This window comes from Oryctolagus cuniculus, chromosome 16 (genome assembly GCF_051225735.1).
Source record: "Oryctolagus cuniculus isolate XC-2025 breed Fujian yellow rabbit chromosome 16, ASM5122573v1, whole genome shotgun sequence".
Lineage (NCBI taxonomy): Eukaryota > Metazoa > Chordata > Mammalia > Lagomorpha > Leporidae > Oryctolagus > Oryctolagus cuniculus.
Window position 1 is genome coordinate 39,146,543 of NC_142882.1, and position 21,461 is coordinate 39,168,003.

The following is a 21,461-nucleotide window of genomic DNA, read 5'->3' on the forward strand; positions in this document are numbered from 1 at the left end:
TGGGAGTCACCTTGGACCTCCCTTGTACTGGAGCACTGAACAGAGCTCCCTGACCACACCCAGCATATGACTCTGGGTATTCACTGAAAGAGCAGACACCCCACTAAGCCACAGAGGCATAGTCCAAAGATAAAAACGATCACAAGGAAAAAAAGAAAGAATCACCACAAATGCCTAATAATAAATGCAGCAATTCGAGAAACAAGAATAAACCACTTCAAAGCTAGAATGTGAAGATGAATAGACTGACAAAATGACAGAAAAGGAATTCAAAAAATTGATCCTAGAATTACTGAGAAGGAATCAGAAACAAATTCATGAACTAAAGAAATCCATACAAGACATGAATGAAAATTTTTCCAAAGAAATTTTGATTTAAAGAGAAATCAAAACCAAATATTGGAAATGAAGAAATCAGTAGAACAAATAAAAAATATGGTAGAAAACCTTAACAACAGATTTGGTGAGGCAGAAGAAAGAATATCCAAGTTAGAAGAAAAATTTCTGGAACACTTACAGTCAGACCAAAAAAAGAAGAAATTAGAGGGGCTGGCACTGTGGTGTAGCGGATAAAGCCGCCGCCTGCAGTGCCAGCATCCCATATGGGTGCTGGTTTGAGTTCCAGCTGCTCTACTTCCAATCCAGCTCTCTGCTATGGCCTGGGAAAGCAGTAGAAGATGGCCCAAGTCCTTGGGGCCCTGCACCCGTGTGGCAGAACTGGAGGAAGCTCCTGGCTCTTGGCTTCGGATCAGCACAGCTCTTGCCATTGTGGCCACCTGGGGAGTGAATCAGCGGGTGGAAGACCTATTTTTCTGCCTTTCCTTCTCTCTCTGTGTAACTCTGACTTTCAAAGAAACAAATCTTTTTTTTTTTAAAGAAAAAATTAGAAAACTAAGAAACAGTGTCAGAGATTTAGAGATTTATGGGATACTATCAAACAGAAACAACTGTCAACCCAGAACACTGTACCTGCAAAGCTGGTACAGAAGTGGATCAGAAGTGGAGCAGCTATGACACAATGCAGCACCCATATGGGATGCCAGCAAACAATGGCTTTACATACTATGCCAGTACACTGGCCCCACTTTCTGTATTTCTTTTCTTTTCTTTTTTTGCAAGATTTATTTATTTATCTGAAAGAGTTACACAGAGAGAGGAGAGGCAGAGAGGTCTTCCATCCACTGTTTCACTCCCCAATTGGCCGCAACAGCCGAAGCTGTGCCAATCTAAAACTAGGATCCAGGAGCTTCCTCTGGGTCTTCCCAAATGTGTGCAGGAGCTTGGGCCATCTTCCACTGCTTTCCCAGCCATAGCAGAGAGCGGGATTGGAAGTGGAGCAACAGGGACTAGAACCGGTGCCCATATGGGATGCTGGCACTGCAGGCAGTGGCTTTCTGTATTTCTTAAAGAAACATATTACTGGCTTATCTCAGAGATAATAGTCCTATAAATTATGGTCACCCTATGATGTTTAGTATATATAAAATCTTTAAGTCAACTTTAATGATTTCTATTTTGGAAAATTCAGGTTAAAAATGAACTTGAAATGAAAACATATTTCTAGATATTGTAAAATCAAAATTGATGTTTAAAGATACTAAAGTAAGGCAGATTCTTTTTTTATTATCATTCAAGTTTAATTTCACATTCTACTGGAAATCCTAGCTAGAGAAATTAAGCAAGAGAAAAAATCAAAGATATCTAAATTAAAGCGGGAGGCCCAATTTCCACTTTTGGCTAAGGATATGACCTTACATATAGAAAACCCACAATGACTCCACCAAAAACCTGAGAGGACAAATATAGTGTCAGAGTGCAATGTCAACATACAATAATCAGTAGAAAGCAATACCATGTTCAATAGCTACACTAAGGAAAAAGAAAAGAGGTGGGAATACATGTGACCAGAGAGGTAAAAGTTCTCTACAATTAAAACTATGAATCATCAATGAAAGAAATTAAAGAGTATTTTAGATATGGGATTAGCATGTACTACTTGGAGTTTTATGGCTACAGTTCACTGTTTCAACACATACGCTCAGCATAAATCGATCATACCAGACAACTAGCCTTCCCAGAGATCTTATTTCTTTTTGGCTTTGCCGTCCTGTCCAGGGTCCTGTAGTTCAGCCTCAGATTCCTTTCATGCAGAGCAGGCCTAGTGGTGAGAACTGTCCATGTCCCTCCAAACTTCATGTTCAAACTGCAAGGTCAATGCTACAGCATAAAGAGGTGGGGAATCCAGGACCAAGACTCCACTCTCTCTCACAGGATGAGTTTCTTTTTTTAAAAAAAAAACAAGAGAATTATTTATTTATTTGAAAGTCAGAGTTACAGAGGGTGGGGGAAGGGGAAAGAGAGATATCAACCAACAGCTGGTTCATTCCCCAAAGAGCCACAATTACCATGGCTGGGTCAGGACAGTCCTGAACTCCATCCAGGTCTCCCAAAATACTTGGATCATCATTTGCTGCTTTACCAGACATGATACTAGGGAGCTGGATTGGATGTTGAACACCCAGACCTCAACCAGCACCCACATGGGATGCTGGTGTAGCAGGGTTTAACCTGCTGGACTGCAGTGTCAGCCGCAGGCTACCTGTCTGTCTAAAGGGCTTGACGGGGTGAGGTCTGTGCTTTCACCATCTGAGGACACCCCAGGAAGCCATGATCTTTCCTTAAAATTTACTGGGGAGTTTTGGACTAAGGTGTGGTACTTTTTTAAGGACTACAACGCCACTCTCCACACATGTACTTGGCTTCAACCAGCCACAGCAAACCACCAGCCTTTCCATCTTCCCATCTCTCTCTGAAGAAGGCTCAGCAGCAGCAGAGAGGGAGCGCTTTCCAGACAACGAGTCTGCTGGAGCCCTGACCTTCACCTTCCAGCCTGCAGAACAAACACTGAGGAATGAAGTTCTGTTCTTTATCCAGGACTCCGTTCAAGACACTTTGTGAGAGCAGCCCAGGAACCCTGAGACATCAAACATGCATCAGTTTCTCCCTGCTTTTCTAAGGACAATTTGGAGAATTCGGCTCTCTCAGCTGACACTTGGTTGGCCTCCGTACCTGGACTATACCCACCCAGAGCTCCCTCTGGTCCTCCAGGGGTTCTAACAAGAAATCTGGTGAGGATCTTAGGGGGAGAGGATGATGAAAGATCCCTTCATCTCAGTTTTGTTGTTTTGAATAATGTGCCTGATGGTGTCATGGGCAACAGAACACTTTGTCAAGGTTATGAGGATGCCAGAGAAGTTGTAACATCATTCTGGGACCTATCATTCAGAGGTTCAAGGAAATGGGACGTGTATCTTGAGTGTAGACAATCGGAGGTCTTAAAGACCCAACAGTTTTTTATCACACTTTAAAGGAGAAGTGAAAAGGCCATCGGGGCATCTTACTTTTTTTTTTTTTTTTTTTGACAGGCAGAGTGGACAGTGAGAGAGAGAGAGACGGAGAGAAAGGTCTTCCTTTACCATTGGTTCACCCTCCAATGGCCGCTGTGGCTGGCGCACCGCGCTGATTCAAAGCCAGAAGCCAGGTGCTTCTCCTGGTCTCCCATGGGGTGCAGGGCCCAAGCACTTGGGAATCTTCCACTGCACTCCTGGGCCACAGCAGAGAGCTGGCCTGGAAGAGGGGCAACCGGGACAGAATCCGGCACCCTGACAGGGACTAGAACCCAGTGTGCCGGCGCTGCTAGGTGGAGGATTAGCCTAGTGAGCCGCAGCACCGGCCAATCTTACATGTTTTATTGTCTCAAAAAATAAACATCAATCTGTATCACCAACCTAAGCCAAAAGATCTTGGAGTTCTTTTTTTTTTTTTTTTTTTTTTAAGTGGAAGCTTGTTGAGGAAACGCCTGAGGATTAGCCGTGGCTGTGATTGGTCCCCGCCTGGCTCTGACTTCATAAAGACCAACTGTGGTGAAATGGAAATTCGTGCAAGTCCCTGCTGGACTGCCATTGGTCCATTTCTCCCTCTGACTTCATAAGGAGCCTTGTGATGACAGGATTCCACACGCCTATATAAGCGGCTGCGTGGCCCAGGTTTTTGTCCGCTTTACCAGGGAGCTATTTCGGTGACCTGTGTGCTTGGACCCCTCTTTGCTTGCGCTTGTGTTGGTTGGTGTTGGTGTGCTGTTTTGTTTGTTTGTTTGTTTCTTGTTCTATTTGGTTTTTTCTTCCCCCCATTTTGTTTTAGTTTGTTTTTTTCCACCTATTTATTTTTTTGGCCCACTTTGTCTTTTTTTTCGCAGTTTTTTTCATTTTTGGCTTCCCCCATCTTTAGCTAGAAAGTGCTGCTAGATCTCTGAGTGTTAGTGTAGCTATTTAGTGTTTGTTTTTTTGGAGTTTTTCTGGTTTTTGTTTTCTGTTTTGGTTAGATAGGACTTAGTCTTGCCACTGTGTGTGATTAGTGTAGTTAGTATAGCTAGTGTGCCACTATAGTCAGATCAGCAGGTAGTCCCCTTGTTGTCCCTTTATTTTCTTAGTTATTGTAGTTAGGGTAGCTCCTTAGTTAGCGTCTATGGACAGGAATATTAGCCAGAGCAGAGCAGAGAGTGTAGTTAGGGACACCAGCCTGGAAGGCCGTGAGGACCTGGATGTCGACACCAGCCGTCAGCTTGATCTCCAGTTTCTGTCAGTCCTGGGCAGGGGCAGCTTCAGCAGGGTGCTGCTGGCCTGCCAGCCGTCCAGCCAGCGGCTGGTGGCCGCGAAGCTGTTCAAGGAAGACGAGAGGGACCCTTTCGGCGCCAGGCGAGTGATGCAAGAGGCCAGCATCATGCAGCTCCTGAGGCACCCGAATATCGTGCAGCTGCTGGAGGTGGGTCGCGTCGGCCATTACCACTGCCTGGTGATGGAGCTGATGGACGGGGGCGACCTCTTCCAGCACGTGTTGAGCCGTGGCAGCCTGCCAGAGCCCGAGGTCATGGTCATGTTTGACCAAATCCTGGCAGCCGTGGGCTACTGCCATGCACAGCGGGTGGCGCACAGGGATCTCAAGCTGGAGAACCTGCTGCTGGACTCTCAGCTCAACGTGAAGCTGGCGGACTTTGGGCTCAGCTGCCATCTGCCGGAGGGCGAGCTGGTGCAGGGCTTCCGCGGGACCCTGGAGTACAGCGCCCCGGAGGAGTTCCAGCGGGAGCCATATGATCCATTTGCAGCAGACATTTGGAGTCTGGGGGTCATCCTCTTCACCATGCTAGCGGGGGCCATGCCTTTCAATGGGGAAGACCGGGTGGAGCTGCGGGACTGCATCCAGAGGGGGAGCTACGAGCTCCCGTGTGCGGCCAGCCCGGCCCTGGAAGAGCTCCTGAGTTGGCTGCTCAGCATGGACCCATACGACAGGCCTACAGCGGAAATTGCCCGCCAGCAATGGTGGTTTGAGGGAGACGAGGGCGAGGAGGTGACCCTGGTGCAGCCCCTGGGGGTTCCGGAGGACCCAGAGGCCCAGGAGTACCTGGCGGGCCTGGGTCTGCTGCAGGGCGCTGGAGCAGCAGTGCCATCTGGCCCTGGGAGATCCAGGCGGATGTCCCTGCAGTTGGACTCCCGGAGCCTGGAGCAGGTGCAGCCCCGTTGGCAGAGCAATCGTCTGACAGCGGCCTCGCTGCCCAGCCTTGCCGTCTTGTGGGGCTCACTTGCACAGGCTGCCGCAAGGGAGATCCACAGTGCACCTGCCCTTCTCAGCTGTGAGCCCCTGGTGCCTCAGGGCCTCAGGGAGCCGAAGCCCGAGCAGGAGCCCAAGTTGCAGCCGGAGCCGGAGCTGGAGTTGGAGGCGGAGTCAGAGCCGAAGCCCAGGCCGGAGGTGGATCCTGCAGTGTCCGCCCCTGTGCTTGCCTCTCCCCTCCCTGGACAGCTACAGGAGAGGAGCCCTGGTGCCAGCCCAGCCCCCGAGCCCGTCCCTGTGGCCACCCCCTCCACCCCCAGCCTCGGGAGCAGTCCGCACCTGGTGGTGCCAGAGGTCCCAGCAGCTGAGCCTGAGGAGGCTGGGAACTCAGCATCAGCCTTTGTCCCGAGCAAGGGCCGGCAGGGGCTGGGCAGGAGGATTGGCAGGAGCATCCTCAGATTCCTCCTGCGTGCCTGCTGCCTGCCGGCCCCAGCCCGCAGCCCTGGCCCCCGCAGCCAAAAGGGGACCCCCAGGTAGCCTGCCTCAGTGTGCAAGCTGAGCTGCCTGAGGGCTCTCATTTGATTGAGACTTTTCTGTGCTTCTCATCAATAAAAATCTAAGCTTTATCCATGGAACTGTCGTGTGTGGTGTTTGGGTCCTGGTGTGCACCTTGGCATGGTTGGATGGAGTTGACTACCAGATGGATCTCCCCTGTACAAGGACGGTCCCCTCTCATTGCTCTGGGGCTGACACACAGGCTGACCTCCTGGACCTGAGAAGAGAGGGATGGCTCCCGGAAGCTGACTGGGGGTGGGTGGGGTAGGGAAGGGAGGTGGAGGGGGTGGATGGTGGAGTGTGGGGGGTGGAGGTGAGGGGTGGTAGGGTGTTTGTGATGAGTGGGTGGGGAGAGGCTGTGGAGGGGAAGGGAGTAGAGGGAGGGGAAGGACAGGCTCAAACCTGCTTGGTTGCTCCTGCACAGGAAGGAGGGTCTATGGATCTGTGACACAGCAGGGAGGTTCTAGTCATTAGTGATGTGCATGGAGGCGGAGCTGAGAGTGTCCATACCAATGTGCACCTGAATTGGCAATGGAGAACAAGACCCCACCCGAAGGCCAAGGACTCTGACATCACAGTGTATGGGATTGGCTAGGTGTGGACTCAGACAGCAACAGGTGGGAGCTGGGCAGGAATTCCAACTGTGGCCTGGGTTCAGCTGAGGACAGAGGGGGCCGTGTACCAGGGGTTTCTCTGCAAGTGTTCAGGACACTGGGTCACCTGGCTCATCGTGGCCTTCCAAAGGTACCTGTGCAAAAGGAAGTGAACTTAAAGGAGGGTTAGGGGCTGCCTTCCAAGGAGAGGGCCCCTAGGGCTCCACCTGATGAAGCTGTGGACACAGAGCACACCACACCCCAATGCCGGTTTGTCTTTTCCTCCATGTTTCTGGGGACGGGAGAGAGTTCTTAGTTAAAAACCCTGTCTTTCAAATCTGAAGGTAACATGGATGCTCCACCAAGATGGATCACAGCCCTTTTGCTGTTCTGCCTCCTCCTGGCACAGAATCAGGGCTGTGAGTGCTCCAGCTTCAGCAGGTGGTCAGGCCATTCTTGGAGGCCTCAGGGAAGTTACAGGGAGAAGTGACTTCAGAGAAATCTCAAGGTCACCCCCAAGAGTGACAAATGGTTCATGGTGATCCTCACTGGCAAAGTCTGTGAGCCATGTCCAAGGCAGACACGCAGACACTCCGTGTGAGCTCCCTGCACATACGTGACCTGGCTACTGTTGTCAGAGGTGCAATGGGAACACAGGTCCTGCTGGCATGTGTGCACCTGCCCCAAGTCTACAACACAGTGACAAGGTCCCAAGAAACAGGCCCTGTTGGGAGTCACAAAGGTGGCCTGGGCGGTGCCCCCAGGAGGCTTGGTTCTCTTAACCTTGCTGCTGCTGGGCCTTTCCTCCCGATGTGTTCCCTTCCTGGGAGCTGTGGCTTGGAACAGTCCTGGGAGGCTTCACCATGTCCCACCTTCAGGTTCCCTCAACCCTGGGCACCAGAAGGGAGATTGATGGTGAAACACAGCAGCCAGATGGGCTGGTGGCTGGCAGGCAAGTTCCAATGCCCCAGTCACCTGCATTTCCATGAGAGGCAGTGGTTAGTTTTGGGAAGTGCCTCAGGGGCTTTCTCTGGGGAGTCTTTCTTTTGCAGTGCCCTACAGTGGTCATGGCCAGGTATAGACCTGGGTCTCCCCATCCACGTGAGATTGTCCTTCACCCTGAGGGCAGGGCTGGGGGACAAGAAGCAGGCAGGGATGGGGTGGCAGGCTTGTTACCCTTGTCTGTTCCCTGGTGTGGATTTTCTTTATGCCCAGCAGCCCAAAGTGTGGACTCCCAGCATTGCTGTCCTTCAAAACCATGCCAGGCTGTGTCCTTTTCAGGGTAGGATAGAGCTCCTCCTCTGACACTGACCTATACTCACCTGCCCCCCTGCCCACCTTCCCTCTGCACACATTGGACGGCCTTGTTTGGCACAGATCCTGGGCCACCTCTGGGCCAATGCATGTACTCTTTCCTCTCTGAGAAGCCAGCAGGCTGAGGTCACCAAGCGTGAATCTTGGAACTGCATCTGGGTCTCTCATGTTGGGTGTCAGGACCCAAGAACTTGGGTGTTCACCTGCTGACTCTCAGAGTGTGTGTGAGTAGGAATGGGGAATCGAAAGTAGTGCCAGAACTAGAACCTAGCCACTCAGGTATGGCATGTGTGCATCCCAAGTGGGGTCTTGACATCCCCAGACACCTACACCTCTCTTGATTTTATTTAAGCTCTAATGAACTATATCTCAGTGCTGCTATAGAGAACAGTGCTTTTCTGTTTTTGAATCTTTAAACATGCACTGCATGCAAAAATGATTCCATGATTGGAATCATGATTCAGGTATTACCTACAGAAATCATACACTTGGGCTTTTCTTCAAAAGTCTGTCCAAGAGACACCAACAATCCTTTCATCCACTGTGCAGTGGTTAAGGGATTAATTAAAAAGTAAAATGTGACAATATTAAATTTGTATACACCTAATTATAGGGCACCTGGCTACTTAAAATAAATGTTAATGAATATAAAGGGAGATATAGACTCCCATATAATAGTAATGGAGGACTACAATATTCCATTTTCAGCAACGGACAGATCAATCAGACAGAAAATCAGCAAGGAAGCAACACAGATAATTGACACTATAGACCAAAGGGACCTGACAGTTGCAGAAAACATATTCTTCTTACCAGTACATAGAACTTTCTCTAGGATAGACCAAATGGTAGGCCATAAAGCAAGTTCAGCAAATTAAAAACATTGACATCATACCATGCATCTTCTCTTATCACAATGCAATGAAGCTGGAAATGAGGACCAGATTGTTTGACTGCTGAATTCTACCAGATATTTAAAGAAGAACTAACTCCAATTCTTCTCAAGCTATTCAAAACAATTTAAAGAGAGGGAATCCTCCCAAACTCCTTCTGTGAAGCCAGCGTCATCTTAATTCCTAAACATGAAAAAGATACAATAGATAAAGAGAACTACAGAGCAATTTCCCTGATGAACACAGATGTGAAAATCCTCAACAAAGTACTAGCCAGTCAAATCCAACAACACATCAAAAGATCATTCACCCAGACCAAATGAGATTCATCTCAGGTATGCAGGAATAGCTCAACAATCGCAAATCAATCAATGTGATACATCACATTAACAAATTGAAAAATAAAGCCATATGGTTATCTCAATAGATGCAGTGAAAGTATTTGATAAAATACAACCCTTTCATGATGAAAACTTTAAGCAAATTGAGTATATAAGGAACATTCCTCAACACAATTAAGGCAATTTATGACAAACCCATGGCCAGCAACCTATTGAATGGAGAAAAGTTGGAAGCATTCCCAGTGAGCTCTGGAACCAGACAGGGTGCCCACTCTTACCATTGCTATTCAGTATAGTTCTGAAAGTTTTAGCCAGAGCCATCAAACAAGAACAAGAAATCAAAGGGATACAATTGGGAAGGAGGAAGTCAAACTATTCCTATTTGCAGATGACATGCTTCCATATATTGGGAATCCAAAAACTCCATTAAGAGTCTATTGTAATTCATAGAAGAGTTTGGTAACATGGCAGGATATAATATCAACACAGAAAAATCATCAGCCTTTGTATACACAGACAATATCATGGCTGAGAAAGAACTTCTAAGTTGAATCTCATTCACAATATCTATGAAAAAAATCAAATACCTTGAAATAAATTTAATCAAGGATTTCAAAGATCTCTACGATGAGAATTACAAAACATTACAAAAAGAAATGGAGGAAGACACAAACAAATAGAAAAATCTCCCATTTTCATGGATTGGAAGAATCAATATCATCAAAATGTCCATACTACTGAAAGCAATTTATAGATTCAATACAATCCAAATCAAAATACCAAAGACATTCTTCTCAGATCTAGAAAAAAAATGCTGAAATTCATATGAAAACACAGGAGATCCCGAATAGCTAAAGCAATCATATACAACAAAAAGAAAGCCAGAAGCATCATAATACCAGTTTTCAAAACATGCTATAGGGCAGTTATAATCAAAACAGCCTTGTACTGGTACAAAAATAGATGGATAGAACAATGGAACAGAGTAGAAATGCCAGAAATCAATCTATGCATCTACAATCAACTTATCTTTGACAAAGGAGCTACCATCAATGCCTGGAGCAAGGACAATATCTTCAACAAATGGTCTTGAGGAAAGTGGATCTCCACATGCAGAAGTATGAAGCGAGACCTGCACCTTACACCTTACACACAAATCCACTCAAAATGTGTTAAAGACCTAAATCTATGACCAAATATCATCAAATTATTAGAGAACATTGGGGAAATCCTGCAAGACATTGGCATAGGCAAATAGTTCTTAGAAAAGGCCCCATAGGCACAGGCAATCAAAACCAAAATTGACAAATGGGATTACATCAAATTGAGAAGCTTCTGCAGTGCGGAAGAAACAGCAAAGTCAAGAGGCAGCAGACAGAATGAAATTATTTGTAGACTATGCAACTGATAAAAGATTAATAATCAGAATTTATAAAGAGCTCAAGAAATTCAACAACAAAACAAAAAAACCCATTTAAGAAACGGGCAAAGGTGTTAAACAGGCATTTTTCAAAAGAGGAAATTGAAATGGCCAACAGACACATGAAAAAGTGCTCAGGATCATTTGCTGTCAGGGTATTGCAAATCAAAACCACAATGAGGTTTCACCTTACCCCCATTAGAATGGCTTTCATACAGAAATCAACAACAAATGCTGGCTAGGATGTGGGGGAGAAGGTACCATAATCCACTGTTGATCAGAATATAGAATGGTACAGTCACTGTGGAAGACAGTATGGAGATACCTGAAAAATCTGAATATAGATCTACAATATGACCCAGCCATTCTTGGGAATTTACCCAAGGGAAATTAAATCAGCATATCAAAGAGTTATCTGTACTCCCATAGTTATTGCAGCTCAATTCACAGTAGTTAAGGTACAGAATCAACCCAAATGTCTGTCAACTGAACTGGATAAAGAAATGATGGGATGTGTACACCATAGAATACCACACAGCAATAAAAAAAAGTTAAATCCTGTCATTTGCAACAAAATGGATGAAACTGGAAAACATCATATTTAATGAAATAAGCCACTCCCAAAGGGACAAATAAATACAATATGTTCTCCCTGATCCGTGATAACTAACAAAACACCTAAAATGTAACCTATAGAAGTGAAATTAACACTTTGAGATGCAATGACTTTGAAAAGCCCTTTTCTCAGCTGTTGAGGAACAGTTTTTTTTTTTAATACAATTTGTTAAACTTTTTACTTATTATAAAATTAATCATATGCATATAAAGGTAATTGAAAATATATTTTAGTAAAAAATAAGAATGGAAATATGAGAGGGAGGGGGAAGGAGGGTGGGAGGGTAGCTACAGTGGGCAGAATCACTGTATTCCTAAAGTTGTATTTATGAAATGCATGTTTTATTCCTTTTTTTAAAGATTTATTTTATTTATTTGAAAGATAGAGTTACAGAGAGAGGCAGAGAGAGGTAGAGACAGAGAGAGGTCTTCCATCCGCTGGTTCACTCCCCAGATGGCTGCAATGACCAGAGCTACACTGATCTGAAGCCAGGAGCCAGGAGCTTCTTCCTGGTCTCCCACATGGGTGCAGGGGCCCAAGGACTTGAGCCATCCTCCACTTCTTTCCCAGGCCATAGCAGAGAGCTGGATCAGAAGTGGAGCAGCCGGGACTTGAACCAGTGTCCATATGAGATGCTAGTGCTTCAGGCCAGGGCTTTAACCCCCTGCTCCACAGCGCCAGCCCTGATGTTTTTATTCCTTAAATAAAAGGTTTCTGGGGGAAAAAAACTAGCAAACAAAACAGTATTGTTTAAGTCAGGGTTCCCAATGTAAGACTTATCTACATTAATAAACAGTATGTGAATATTGATTAAAATGTAAATATGTATTGTTTAAGACTGTGCACCAGACTTTAATCTCAGTTTTACCTTGTGCAGCCACTCAGAGTCCTGAATGCAAGGGGACAATAAAGTGAGAAAAATTCCCGTTTTGGGTCCAATCAACTTTGCCTGTGACCACTGTGCACTGCCTGTGAATCACTGTTCTTTGGAGGAACAAAGAACACAGGGAAGGACAGGGTCTGGATGGCCTAGCACTCCCTGCACCTAGCAGCCTGCTGGCCCTTGGCACTGAGCAAGGCGTGAACTGAATGGTTGCCTTAGGAAGTGTGCATTATTTTGCCTTGATTTTCTATTTTTTTTTTTTTTTTAGTTTACTTAAACAGAAGGAAAATCAATGTCTTCTAGATCTGAAAGTTTACTATGAACAAGTTAGTTAATGATTTTTCAAAAGTAATTTAGAAATTCAGGGTGACATTTCTTAGAATATTAATGTTTTAGCTCTTGGTTTAAGAAGTACAGGCATAGATTCTAAAAAAGAAAAAGCCAAACATACTTGACCTGCAAAACTCTATAATCTGAGATTGGCTGGTAGAATAGCACTGTTCTGATCCTTCTCCACTAATCTAGCCCTCTCTGCTCCTGCAGGTTGCTGGAGTGAATGCATCCTTGACCCAGAATGAAATGTTTCTTCCACTCATTTAAAAGCTGCTTAAAAAATAACGATTTTGCTTTTAGCAGTGTCGTCCTCTGAAATACTTTGCTGATTCACAAAGCTGTCTGAGAAATTCATGATGTCGCTGCAATATCAGCTTGAATGAGGATAAAGTATCCATTTGGAGATCAGAAAATTTACTTTATTGGCTACAAGACTTCTCCCCTTTGGAATAAAGAAAGGCAGTCGAAAATCTATTAAGCCTGAGTTATCTTCTGCAGCTAGCATCTTTTCTTGGTGCAATTAGTATTTCATTTTAATTGTGCTGCTATATAATTTCTTGAGAAAAGATACTCGGTGTGAACTCTGAACAGTTTTTTTTTTTTTTACTACAATAAACTATTTTTTTCATAGAACACTTTCCTACTCTGCCACATTGCAAAGGGGGGTGTTAAAGGAAGGTAGGGCATAGGTTCATTGCTTCTCCCTTACATCTACTTCTTCTTTCCATAAAAGGAAATTGATATCTGTGCTCTTTGTGGTTGAGCTGTATGCTGTAGTGCCCAGCAACTAAGAGTCTGGTTGGATTGCATTTATGAGGCTGTTTCATAGGTGGTCACAGGAAGCATGTTCTTCTCTTTTAATACAATGAAGCTAGCTCTTCCGCTTGAGAAAAATAACATCCCGTACACTTTTCCATGGTATTTTATTTATTTTTTGTCTGGTTTTACATACAAACCATCTCCAACTGTTCTATGTGGCCTCTTTCAGTTCCCCACCTGGTATCATTAATTAAGCATTCAATTTAACACGTGTTCCATGTGAAAGGTTTTTGTTGTTTATTTCACTTTGCTATGCTGGTTGAAATATACACAAAGCATCCTCTTCCCTAAGCATTCAGCGTATTTAGGGAAAGGCAGAGAGTTCAGTGCTTGAAGAGTTTTGGCAGTGATGTCTTTTCACGGAGGAAGGCTGAGGGCCTGGACTCTGGAGGTGAGCCTTGAGGATGGGACTTGTCAGGCCCAAGAGACAGCACTAGCAGGAGTGTCCTAGAAAGAAAGCATGGAGAGTTGCAGAAGAAGTGAGGAGTCTTGTTGTTCCGTGATGAGCCGCTAAAGAGACTGACAGTGCATGTGGAAGCCAGGCTATTGAGGATTGCTTCAGCCAGGCTGCTGAATGAATAATTAAAATGTTAAATTTTATCCCTGGAGCAGTGGGGAGTCATTGGAGGTTTCCAAAGAACAGGGTAAAATGCTCTGACTTCCTTTAGGAAAGTAATTCAGTAGCTTTGTTAGACAACAAGTGGGAAAGCCAAAGATAGAAAACACAAGAGAAATCTTAATTAGACCCAGCAATAGGAAAAAAGAGTCATTTTTTACTGCTTTCTTCACAGAGAAGTATTGGGAGTTTTTCAATGGCAGTATCTAGCTAGTGTCCTCGAAGTCAGATGGGAGCAGCTTCCTTCCATCATGAGTCCTCCCATGCCCTCTTCAGAGGGACTGTATTGTGCCCTTGCCAAAGTTTGTGTTTTGAAGTCCTAACCCCCAGTGGGATAACTTGGGATGCAGATCTTCTTAAGGGTCAGGCCCTAACTTGACAGGACAGTGTCCTTTCAAGAAGAAGAGGAGACTCTCTGTGGGTGGGCACAGGGAAGACCACGTGAGCATCCAGCAAGATGGTGGCCCTGGGGAAGCCAGCCCTGAAGGCACCTTTGGCCTCCAGAGCCACAGAAACTGGATCCTGCTGTTCAAACTGCCCATCTGAAAGTGCTTAGTTATGGTAGCTGGATGTGACCGACAGACCAGGAGCAAAGCCTCCTGTCTCCAAGTTCTGATCGTCCATGCTGCCTCTCTGTGGGGATCTGCTTCTCCAGGTCTAGGGCTGAGAACCTAGAGAGCATCCATAACAACATCAGGGGTTCATGGCAGTGCAGAGAGAGACAATTGGATTTGGCAAGTGTGTGTTTCAGATTTATAATTGCATCTGTAGTACTGTATCTTCACGGATTTGTAATTGGATCTGTAGGACTTACTCTGTCTTTATGGTAATTTGTTGCATAGGGCCTCTTGACTACAAAGAAGCACCTGGGTACCTGTCACCGCTTGTGTAGTTTTCCATGATGGACCTGATTTCAGTTAGGTCTGGTGTCACTGGTGCCCATGCACTGTTTTCCTTTCACATTGTGGATGCTGTCTCACTGTTTTTTTTTTTTTCTTTTTTTTAATCTGCCTCTTTTCCATTCCATGGTATCATAATTGTTCATGTGTCTCAGATTCAGTCTTTAGCTACTGTTCCTTGTCTCTCACTTCTGTTTTTAGCTAGAGGAAGTGAATTGCTCCTAAGATTTCTAGTAAAACTGTGTTAAACAAAAGAACATAAGGGGAAGGGGAGCAGGCATTTGGCACATTGCTTAAGACACTGCTTGAGACATCTGCATCATGTGTCAGTGTCTGGGTTTGAGTCCCAGCTCCACTTTGGATTCCTGCTTCCCGCTAGTGCCCACCCTGCAAAGCAGCAGGTGATGGGTCAAGTGCTTGGGCGTCTGCTGTCTACAAGGGAGACCTAGATGGAGTTCTGGGCTCCTTGCTTGAGCTACAGCTGTTGTACACCTTACGGGAGTGACCCATAACAGATCTCCTGCTGTCTGTGTCTTTCTGTCTCTCAGATAAAATAAATAAATAAATAATTAAAACAAATTAATGAAAAACACTTATTTTTTTCATTACAAGTCTTTTTTTTATTTATTTATCCATTTGAAAGTCAGAGTTACACAAAGAAAGGAGAGGCAAAGAGAGAGAAAGAGGTCTTCCATCCAATGGTTCACTCCCCAACTGGCCGCAACGGCCGGAGCTGCGCTGATCCAAAGGCAGGAGCCAGGAGCCTTCTCTGGGTCTCCCACATGGGTGCAGGGGCCCAAGGACTTGGTCCATCTTCCACTTCTTCTCCAGGCCATAGCAGAGAGCTGGACTGGAAGTGGAGTAGCCAGGTCTCGAACCAGTGCCCATACGGGATGCCGGCGATTCAGGCCATGGTGTTAACCCACTGTGCCACAGCGCCGGCCCAAAACAACTAACATTTTAAAATCTACAGTGTTGGGGCAGGCGCTGTGGCACAGTGGGTTAACGCCCTGGCCTGAAGCACCGGCATCCTATATGGGTGCCTATTTGAGACCCGGCTGCTCCACTTCCAATCCAGCTCTCTGCTATGGCCTGGGAAAGCAGAAGATGACTCAAGTCCTTGGGCCCCTGCACCCACATGGGAGACCTGGAAGAAGCTCCTGGCTCCTGGCTTCAGATCAGCGCAGCTCTGGCCGTTGTGGCCAATTGGGGAGTGAACCAGTGGATGGACGACCTCTCTCTTTCAAGTAAATATTTATTTTCAAATAAATAAATAAAGGGGCCAGCACCATGGCTCACTTGGCTAATCCTCCGCCTGCAGCGCCAGCATCCCATATGGGTATCAGATTCTGTCCCAGTTGTTCCTCTTCCAGTCCAGCTCTCTGTTGTGGCCCAGGAGTGTAGTGGAGGATGGCCCATGTGCTTGGGCGTCTGCACCCTCGGGGGAGACCAGGAGGAAGCACCTAGCTCCTGGCTTCGGATTGGCATAGCTCCAGCCATGTGGCCATTTGGGGGATGAACCAACAGAAAAAGGAAGACTTCTCTCTCTGCCTCTCTCTCTCTCTCCCTGTCTAACTCTATCTGTCAAATAAATTTAAAAAAATACATCTTTAAAAAAAATCTACAGTCCTATGCCTTCAAGTTCCATTTATACAAACGCCTCTGGATAGTTCCAGCTGAATGTCCTCCTAGCAATATCATTTATTTTTGTAACTTTCTGTAGTTGACAAAGCACTTTCATATACATAATGCCATTTTTCTCTCAATATATAAATTTATTTATTTATATATTTATTTTATTCATTTTGGGGCTAGAAGAACACACACACAGATGTATGAAGAGAGCTCTCATCTGATTCACTCTCCCAAATGCTACAGCTATGTGGGCCTAGCTGACACTGGGAGCGAGGAACTCAGTCTGTTTCTTCTACATGGGTGGCAGGGATCCACTTCATTGAGCCATCACTAAGGTGGGCATGAGCAGAAAGCTGTGATTGGGAGCAGAACCAGGACTTGAATCCCGATTCTCCAACATGGGATGCTCACATCCCAACAAACATCTTAGCAGCTAGGCCCAATATATACCCCTCACTTCATGGTTTTAAAGTAGGGGGTATTAGTTCCATTTTATTTACAGGACACTGACTCTTAAATATTAGTTTTCCATGTCATTAGGTCAATCATACAAGCAAGGAAGGTTTAGATGTCAAACAAAGAAGCCCAGAGCTATTTAAATGTCAAAAGATGATCTAGGCAACTCTGAACTGGTCAAGACACATCGAAGAAGGAACTTTGAAATGCTATCCATGTTACCACAAATGTTCTTCCTTCTTCAAATGTTTCCATTAACAGTACTATAATTCCCTATTCTTTTTTATTAAAGAATAATTTATTTATTTACTTATATATTATTTCAAAGGCAGAGAGTGACAGAAAAAAGAAGAGACAGATAGATATCTTCCATTTACTGGTTCACTCTCCAAGTGGCTAAAACAGCTGGGGCTGGGCCAGGCCAAAGCCAGGAGGCAGGAACTCCCTCTGGGTTTCATGCACACATGGCAGGAACCCAAGTACTTGGGCTGTCTTCTGCGGCCTTCCCAGGTGTATGTGCAGGGACCTGGGCCAGAGCCATAACATTTGGAACACAAATGGGCATTCCAAACTGAGATGCACGCACCCCAGTCATCGGCCTGTTGCACCACAACATCCACTCCAGCACTATTATTGTTTAATCGGCCTGTGATCAAGGCTGGTATTTGAAACCTAATGAGAAAGTGTTGAAAATGTGATAAAAAAAAAAAAAAGAATGGTTTTTAAAATTGACTATGCATTGTCTTTACAAAACCTCCCACAGAGTCATTAATGCCTCCATATCATTGGTTCCTACTGCATTCACCAAACGAATTAGGAGAAAACAGGAGAAAGAGCATGAAGAAAGATGGATTTAGTCAGGAATAGCTTATCTTTTACAATCCAGTGGGGCAATGTAAAAGATATTTAAAGATAAATTTATCTTTAAACAGGTCTTCAAAGAAGGAGGTACCTTTCTCTGAAGGGAGGAGAGAACCTCCACTTTGACTATGACCTTGTCTAAACAAGATAAGAGTCGGAGAACTCAGAGGGCTTCCATAGCCTTGGAAACTCATGACTGGAGCATAGGGAGATTACTGATGCCATAGACAGGAGTGTCAATTGGTAAAGTCAACAAGAGGAGTCACTGTGCACTTACTCCTCATGTAGGATCTCTGTCCTTAATGTGCTGTGCATTGAGATTTAATGCTATAACGAGTACTCAAACAATATATTTCACTTTGTGTTTCTATGGGGGTGCAAACTGTTGAAATCTTTACTTAATGTATACTAAACTGATCTTCTGTAAAAAAAAAAAAAAAGAAATTATCAATTCCCAACTTGACTCTCACTGGGATTAAACATGACAACAGGTTTGATCTGATTTCATCATCATTAAAAAAAAATCATCTATTATTTTTCACTTTATGTTTCTGTGTGGGAGCAAACTGTTGAAATCCTTACTTAATGTATACTAAGCTGATCTTCTGTATATTAAGATAATCGAAAATGAATCTTGATGTGAATGGAAGGGGAGAGGGAGTGGGAAAGGGGAGGGTTGTGGGTGGGAGGGACGGTATGGGGGGGGAGCCATTGTAATCCATAAGTTGTACTTTGGAAATTTATATTCATTAAATAAAAGTTAAAAAAATTTATCTTTAAACAAGTACAATAAGAACAAATCTTTGATTTTGGATTCTGTATTGTTTTCTGGAAATTGAAAACAATTGTATTCAATATTGTTTCAATATTGAAAACAATTATTACACAAAATAACCTCATATTGTCATGTAGTCTCTCATATTTGTATTGGTCTTTTTTACCAATTAAACTTATGTTTAAAAAACAGTGGCACAAGATATCATTAGTGGGTATAATCATGTAGTTTTAAAGATTTAGGAAGTAATATTGGTAACTAGTGACAATAATATAAGGAAGGCTGAGCATGTCATAATCACAATGAATGTTTACTCTGGTCTGGAGACCATTTCTTATTTGATCATGCTTGGAAAATATAAAATGTCAGAGCCATTATTTTTTATTAACTGGATCTGGCATGGGCATAAATAGTAAATTGAACTATCTTTTTTGTGGTGAGCATTAAGAGAAATAGAGTTGAAAAATACTCAGACTTAACATACATCAATGTAGATCTTAGAGATGAGTGAAGTTAATTTTTAAAAGAATTTTTAATTTATAAATGAAAACATCAGGTAATTTTCGTAAAATGCTAATAACCTGCCTTGTCACAAAAGGAATAGTTTGTATGTCTGGCTCATCACAATTTTAATTGTAAATCTCAGGAAATGCAGAATATGACAATTAAGTTAGGAAGTGCTCAATGGATTGCAGAGTAGTAAATTTTATTAAATTTCTTCATAAAATAACATTGACAAATAATCTAATACAGAACTGTTTGTGCATTACTAGGTATTGCTGAAGGAACAAATAGGAAGCTTCAAACTCACTCAGAAAATGAGTTGTGGAAGGCAAATAAGGACATATGTGGCCTGTCTCTCCTGTCCCAAGAATCAGGCGATTATGAGAGTTCTTGAGCATTGATATTTCTTAAGTAACCTCTTGGTCACCATGACTATCTCCAATAATTCACTAGGGGGTTGAGTGGCCATGTAACATCCGCTTCCCTTCGGACTGAAGAATGTCTGAACGCTTAAGGAGCCATGGTCTAAGGCCAATATCTAACACTCTCGCCTTGAACTTTCCAAGCCAGGAAAACGCCTGCTGTTCACACTACATAAATATCTGCCTGAGCAGAGACCGGGCACACACTCAGGTACTGTGTCTGTCTCTCTCTGAGGTCTTCACACGGAATGAGAACCCGAGTCATGCTTCCCTGTGCACCCCGGAGTGTGCGTCATCAGTAATGTCACCCATTCTGCTACAGCCGATGGAAACGTGTCCTGTGCACGCCGACAGGTCCCCGTCCCCAGGCTTTCAGTTGGGGTTATTTCTCCTCCTCCAGCTGTGTCCGGCAGTCTCCCGCTGGTGGGCTACCCCCACATCTCCCACCAGAAGTGTCGCTCCGTGGTTCCTGGCTTCCGTCCGTCGCCGCTGCCCATGCTGCTGGCCCACCCACGCAAGGGGGTCTCCGCCATCTCAGTAGCAAGCAGGAAAACGCAAATCCAAGCTTCCCAATCAGGCACACCTGTGTTGCTACTGAACAGTTTGGTTACACGCTTACACGTCAGGTGCTGCGTCTTCTACGGCCTGGGGCCCCTGAGGAGAATATTAGATAGTGCAATTACACCCGCTCGGGCTGTGTCAGGGGAATGCCTTCTCGGGACAGAATGGCGGCGTTGCTCCGTAAGGTCGCCGGTGTTAACCACGATGGAGTCTGACTGATCTGGCAGTGGACGGATCAACTTTCCATGCAGGCCGCTGTTGCCCGCGGAGCCAGAAACATGAAGATGAGAACAGCGAGGGGACAAACATACATGGAGAAACACACAACACAAATGGGCCAAAGGGTTGCCCGTAAACTAGGGAAGAAAGGGAAACCACGACCTGCAGATACAAGGTCTGTCCAAGAACAGAAGGGCGGCAGAGTGAGGACAGTCTGTTCACAGCCGAAGTTCGCGTGCCAAAGTCCATAGCCACCCACTCGGCACTAGCTCCAAGTCAGAAACAGCCCTTGCCACCCCCGCCTTCCGCTCCTTTTATAGCCTCGTTTTGCGCAGGTCCTGGATGTTTCGGTGCATCATGGGAAGGCGGACCTTTTGATTGACAGACACACGGTGGAGAGGGCAGTGGTGGCTCCTGACATCGGGTTCTGCAGCTCTAACTAGCTGCTTGCCTACCTGGATCCACAGATGTAACTAGCCGCTAGCCTATTCAGATCCACAGACCAAACTAGCTGCCTGCCCATCATGTTCTTGTAGAAAAGGAAGGAGGGCTAGGTGATGCACTTGTTTCTTAGAACTGTTTGTCAAATTCTAAAACTACAACACAATTCATTCTCTCACAGGTCTGAGGGTGTAAAGGTTGAAACAAGCCTTCCGCAGGGCCTGCCTTCTTTGAAAGTGTCTTCCTGTGATGGTGGCATCTTTCGCTTCCCTTGGCTTCCAGGTGCACTGTTTTGATGTCCGTCTCCGTCTCCACATGCGCATACTCTCGGTTGGTGTGTGAAAACTCTCCCCTTACGAGGGCATCATTCATTGGATTTGGGGCTCACCCGAAGGAGGGTCAGTCCTCTTGTTTACATCAGTGAAGACATCATGTTCACAGGCACTGCATACCTGTGGGTGACACAGTTCACTTAGAAGAGGCAAAGCCTCATGGCCAAAGCCCGCAGGTGGAGGCCTAGGTCTCCTAAGCACTGTGTGAGCATCCCATCATGGGCAGTGAGCTCCTCGTGAGAAAACTGGCCTCTGTGTCCACTTGGTGACAACCACTGGGCCCTTGGTTCATCATGTCCCCTGGGGTTGGATGCTTATTGGGTAAATTCACATGATGACTCCACATACAGTTCTTCAGAAATGTCAACT

General features: G+C 45.1%; 1 protein-coding gene across 1 annotated transcript in view; it reads right to left on the reverse strand.

The window, feature by feature from the left end:
- Positions 1-1,723: 1,723 nt before the first annotated feature.
- The window catches only part of LOC103352529 (uncharacterized), a 37,162-nt gene continuing 17,424 nt past the window's right edge, over positions 1,724-21,461 (reverse strand). The window contains exon 4 of the mRNA XM_089315610.1: positions 1,724-2,280. The gene's annotated coding sequence lies outside the window, so the exon portion shown is untranslated. The remainder of the gene's footprint in view (positions 2,281-21,461) is intronic.